This window comes from Oryctolagus cuniculus, chromosome 5 (assembly GCF_051225735.1).
Source record: "Oryctolagus cuniculus isolate XC-2025 breed Fujian yellow rabbit chromosome 5, ASM5122573v1, whole genome shotgun sequence".
Taxonomy (NCBI): Eukaryota; Metazoa; Chordata; class Mammalia; order Lagomorpha; family Leporidae; genus Oryctolagus; species Oryctolagus cuniculus.
This window is the reverse complement of record NC_142871.1, coordinates 141,959,780-141,966,149: the sequence shown is the minus strand read 5'-3', so window position 1 is coordinate 141,966,149 and position 6,370 is coordinate 141,959,780.

Below are 6,370 nucleotides of genomic sequence, written 5' to 3'. Positions count from 1 at the left end.
TATTATTTAACACCCTTATCTATACTGTAGAGGAAGAGTTTTTGCTATTTTCCTCTTGTTGAATTCTTTATTTGGTGGAAGGTTAAGCTTGTGAATGTAAAAGAAACTGCATATATGTCATTGTAAAACTTAAAAATAAGAAAAGAGCAGGAGGGTGTGTGGGAGTAGGGGCAGGAGAGAGGATACTGTGCAAGTATCATTATGCTGTGAAATATGAATATATGCATATCAATGTGTATAAATACATGAAATATTTTCACCTTATAGAAATAAAAAACTAAAAACAAAACAAAATGCATACAATATACTTTTAATGTATATGTACAGCTATTAATGTAATCCATGACCACAATATAATGCACAGAGCTGTGAACTCCAAGTTGTTTTATAACTTGTAATCCCTCACACTCCTTTTCCCCATATTCAGTGAATCAATAATATGCTTCCTATCACTACAGATAAGTTTATATTTTGTATAATTCTAAAAATAAATTATATGAGGTGTACTCTATATTATACCTGATTTTTTTTGTAGGTGATCATAATTACTTGTGATGTATTCACATTGTTGCATGTATCAATACTTCATTCCATTTTGGTGCTGAAAAATATTCTTATTCAATGGATACAGCATAATAAGTTTTAACTACCTAGTGTTGATGGACACCTGAGTTGTGTCTAGTATATGGTAATTGCAATCAGTTACTCTGAATATTGCTGTGCAAATCTGAATAGATTGCATTTCTCTGTCTTGATTAAGTGCCTGAATGTGGACTTCTTGCCTCAGCTGTAAAATGCAGGATAAGAACTCCATACTGTCAGATTTCTACCACCTGCATATGAGACATTCAGATAATTTTTTAGAAAATTGTAAGCCTAACTATGATATATGAATTGTTCTGTTAGGCCATAGAATTAAAGGAAAAAATCTATTTTAGAAGTATAAGCAGTAAAACTTTCATAGCAGCATTTTCAGTGTCTGAAAATGTGTACCGGTGATTTATAAAGACAATTAAATATATGATTGTGGCTAGCACTGTGGAGTAGCAGATAAAGCCACTGCCTGTAGTGCAGGCATTCAATAGGGATGTCGTTCAAGCCCAGGGTGTTCCACTTAACATACAGTTCCCTGCTAATGTCCTAAGAAAGCAGTAGAAGATGGCCTAAGTGTTTGGGCCCCTGTACTGCTTGGGAGACCCGGAGGAAGTTCCTGGCTTCAGATAAGAGCAGCTCCGGCCTTTGTCACCAATTGGGGAGTGAACCACTGGATGGAAGATTATATCTCTCTTTCTCTCCTACACACATGCACTGTCTCTCTCTCTCTGCCTCTCCTTTTCCCTCTGGGTCATTTTTTTCAAATAAATAAATCTTTAAAAATAAATATGATTACTATGCTTTTATATGGTTATATAAGGCTAAGAAAAAGTCTTCAATTTTACCACTGAAATTTATTTATGTTTGCATTCTCCATTATAGGTTAACCAATATATAATGATGAATTTCTCATCAAAAATTAGATTAGTACTTTTAACATTTTGTTATATTTGTTGAGATTTAATTTTACCCGTTAAAATAAATACTTAATTTTATGCCTACCTTCATTTATTTTGTTTCAAAGATTTCTTTTTTTAAGATTTTATTTATTTATTTGACAGAGTTACAGACCATGAGACAGAGTTACAGAGAGAAAGGTCTTCCATTTTTTTTTTGGTTTTTTTTTTTTTTTTTTTTTTTTTTTTTTTGATTCACTGTGCAAATGGGTACAGCGGCCAGTGCTGCACTGATCCGAAGCCAGGAACCAGGTGCTTCTTCATGGTCTCCCATGCAGGTGTAGGAGCCCAAGCACTTAGGCTATCTTCCACTGCATTTCCAGGCTGCAGTAGAGAGCTGGACTGGAAGAGGAGCAACTGGGACTAGAACCAGCTGGCACTGCAGGCAGAGGATTAACCTACTGTGCCAATGCGCCAACCCCATTATTTTGAAGATTTCTTAGAAATCCTTCACACTTTATAGGGAACATAAATTTATTTCATCCTTGGGTTCAAAGCTAGCTTTCATACTTATCTACATAAACATATGCTAGTTAGTAGCGGCTCTATGAATCATACTATGACAACAGACAATTTTGATGAAATAGATATAGTGCCAGAAAAATATAAACCATCATAATGATTCTAAACTAAAAATAACTGCCACTGGGGCAGATTTTTTATGTCCCCTGCACCAGCTGGGTGAGAAACTAAAAATATTAGCATTCTAGGACTGTAAAAAATGAATAGGTTGTATCATAAATTTAAATCATTGCTCAAAGTAGACACACAGTTTCCCTATTGAATTCTACCAAATATTTAAAGAATTAATGCTAATATATTGTAATCTCTTCCTAAAAACATATTCCCAACTCATTCTACAAGACCAGTATTAACTGATGCATAAATTATATATACAATATTATAATTATATCATGTTATAAATGTATTATATTAACATCATCACATAGAATATATACTAAATATATGATATATTAAATTATATATTCTATAACATATATAATGAAGATATATAATGAATATATTATATATTATAATATAATAATATATAAAACCTGGGAAAGGTGTTGTGCTACAGCAAGTTAAGCTCCCACTTGGCATCTCCACATCCCTTATTGGAATGTGTGGTTCAGATTTCTCTATTTCTTATTCAGTTTTATGCTAATGCATCTAAGAGACATTAGAAGAATGCCCAAATGCTTGAGATCCTACCTCCAATATGGGAAATCCAGATGGGTTTTATGTCTTCTGGTTTGGCTTGGCTGAACCCCACTTATTTCAGGCATTCAAGTAGTGAATGAAAGATATCTTTCCTACCCTCCGCAATCATTCTCTTAAATAAGTCTTTGACAAAACTGTGAAACAATATAGCTCATGCATATACAAATGACATTCAAATAATGTTGGCAAACTAAATTAAATCACATGAATTGTATGCTTACAATGGACTCCAAAAATACCAGGTCCTAATCCCTTCCTTCTGTAAGTGTTTCATTACAGAGGAAAATAGGTATCTGCATGTGTGATTAAATGAAGGATTTTAAGCTGGAGACAGCATCTTGGATGAAATAGCCATACTCTAAATGCAACCACAGTTTCCTTATGGAAGGTGCCCAGAGATAGATTCAGTGAGGATGGACAAGAAGGGGTTGTGAAGACAGAACAGCAAGATTTATGGAGATCTTGGCCTGGAAGTTTGTAGTGATTTGACCAAGAGCACAGCAATGCCAGCCACACCAGAAGCACAAAGAAAGGGTTGCTCCACTGGCACCCCTGGAGGGAGGGGGGTCTGTTAGCAACTTAATTTTCACCTATTAATACTGAGTTTGGACTTCTGGCCTCTAGAACTGTAAGAATACATTTTATATTTTTATCCACCAGATTCTCGGTTCAAGCAGCAACAGGAAACAAAAACAAGATATAAAAATAAATCGTGGAGAATGACCAAGTTATCGTAGGCATGCAAGATTTTCTTAATAATCAAGAATCAATTGGCCATTGCTGCAGCTAACTAGGCTAATGCGCCACCTGTGGCACAGGCAGCCAGGGTTCTAGTCCCGGTTGGCATGCTGGATTCTGTCCCAGTTGCTCCTCTTCCAGTCCAGCTCTCTGCTCTGGCCCGGGAAGACAGTGGAGTATGGCCCAAGTGCTTGGGACCTGCACCCGCATGGGAGACCAGGAGGAAACACCTGGCTCCTGGCTTCAGATAGGCACAGCACACTGGCCATAGCAGCCATTTGGGGGGTGAACCAATGGAAGGAATCTCTCTCTCTCTCTCTCTCTCTCTCTCTCTTTCTCTCACTGTCTAACTGCCTGTCAAAAAAAAAAAAAAAAAGAATCAATGAGTGCAAATATGTTTAACTAAGTCAAAAGACTCACAATCATATGAATACATACAGAAAATGTGTTTGACACAATCTGACATTTCATCACACAGATTTAGGATTGAAGGAAACTTTCTCAACATGATAAAGAGCACTCATGAATACCTTGTTGGCAACATCATGCTTGGTGGTATGAGCATTCACAAGATGGGATGCTGGTATCAGAAACAAGGAAATGAAGTCTCCTCTTGCTATCTCTAACTAAAATTGCACTGGAGGCTCCACGCAGTTAAATTAGGCAGAGGTCATTGGACACAAAGCTGCTGAGGCCAACAGGGCTGAAGTTGCTGTGTATGTGGAAGGGAGTTCTTTGGCTCACCTAGACCTCACCCAGCAGGTGCAGGCAACACAAAAAAGCTACCCCAGTGGCAGACTGAGGTCTCCAAATTCCAGAGCTGACCTTCAAGAAATCCAGATTCCCCTACAACCAGTTCCAGTCAGTCTACCCACTCCACCTATCCCTTCATGGGACAACTGCCCTCCCCCCATACTCACCATATCCAGTTTTCAAGGTATTTGGCTTCCTCTTCACATGGTGGCAGAGCCTGAACCACCACAGGCCTCTCTCATTAGCACAGAGTGGATATGATTGTGACATAAAGATCTTGTTGCTCCCTGGGCACTTGACTGGACAGTATGCAAAGTCCATGAGCACACATGCCGACAAAAAGCCATAGCCAATCAGCATTTTCCATAGCAGAGGAAGCGATTACTGGTGATTGTACCATGTTAGCAGATTGAGAGGCATGGCTGGGACTCGGGTCTGGAGCCTCGTAGTCCAGGACCCTTACTCTCGTGTCAGCCATGGTTGCTGCCACTTTCATGTTCCTGCAGGTGCCCCTTGATCTGGAGCCTCTAATAACCTACCTCAGATGAGTTACAATTTTCTGTAAATTGGTTAATTCCTGGGCATTTGTGGGGTTTTTGTTGTTGTTGTTATTGTTTTTTTTTCATTATTCTCTGAACATTTTTTCTATTGTATCTTTTCAAAAAATATGATGAATTGAGGAATGTTTAAAGATAGTACATATTTTTATGACTCTTAAATTGTATGTGTATAAAGTTAATTGACAATAGATAGGCTAGTGGGGGAAGTGTCACTATGTTCCCATATATATATATATATATATATATATATAACATGAAACTTTTATAGCTTAAATAATATTTTAATTATTAATAAGAAAAGAAAATAGATCTTAGCAAAAAATGAGAATGAGAAATTGAGAGGGAGGAAGAAAGGTGGAATGTGGAAAGGAGGGGATGGTGGGAAGAATCACTATGTTCATATATTTGTATTTATGAAATGCATGAAGTTTGTGTAACTTAAAGTATTTCTGGGAAAAAAAAAACAAAAAAATACAAGGCAAAATCATATTATGCAGGAAAGCATGATGGTAGCTTGTAAACAGACATTTATGTCAATGAAACATAATAAGTGACCCCAGTATAATATCTGCAATACTTCATTTACAATTTCTATTATTTCTATATGAGTATAACATGCTTTCTGTTTTCTTTGCGCTCCCCTCATTACTTTTGGTGAAAACAGGGGCAACTACATTACATTTTTTGTATTCTGTCAGTTTCCATGATCAAAGGAAACATGAGTGAAACTGACATTTTGAGATTTGATTATGTTTACATTCCTTGTTTCCATTGTTGAGGAACAGTGGTTTATTCTTCATACTTTTGTTGACTTCTTCAGTTAGGGGAGGGTTAAGATTATGATTACAAAATAAGCAAGAAGTAACCCACTGTAAGAGAAAGCTAAGAAAGGAAGAAGGAAGGAGTGTAGGAGCGTGGGTGTGAGGGAGGATCTCTGAGAAGTGTCAGTATTTTCCTGAATCTGAAGACAAAATACATGAAATTTGTTCACTTTATATAAATAAAAAAAAAAAAACTGGGACAGATTTTAAAAGATACTACATAATTGAATCATTTCATTAATTTCTCTTGTAGTTACATCTTTCATAGTCTATTTTTGTCCATCGATAGTTTCTTTTTTTTTTTTTTTTTTTTTTTTTTACTGGTACATAGCAACCCAGTCCAGTATATTATCTTCTACATGGTAATCATGCTGAATTCACTTATTGCTTTATTTTTGTTTTTGGATTATACTGAATATTTTCTGTATATATAATTGTGTCATCCACATATACTGAGAGTTCTACAGCTTAAAGTTGATTCTAATACCTGATATTCCTTTTTTGTTATTTTGCTTCACTGACTACAGCTCCAATACAATCTTGGAGATGATTAGAGGAGGCAGACTTGTCTGGAATTGGAAGGAGATAGTTTTCCATGATCCCGTGTTAAGTAGTTTGTTGTAGGTTTTTAAGATAATCTTGATAAGTATAAGGAAACCTCTTTTTGGTTATTTTTCTGACAGTTGATTTTTTTTATGGCTGGATGCTGGATTTTATTAAATACCTG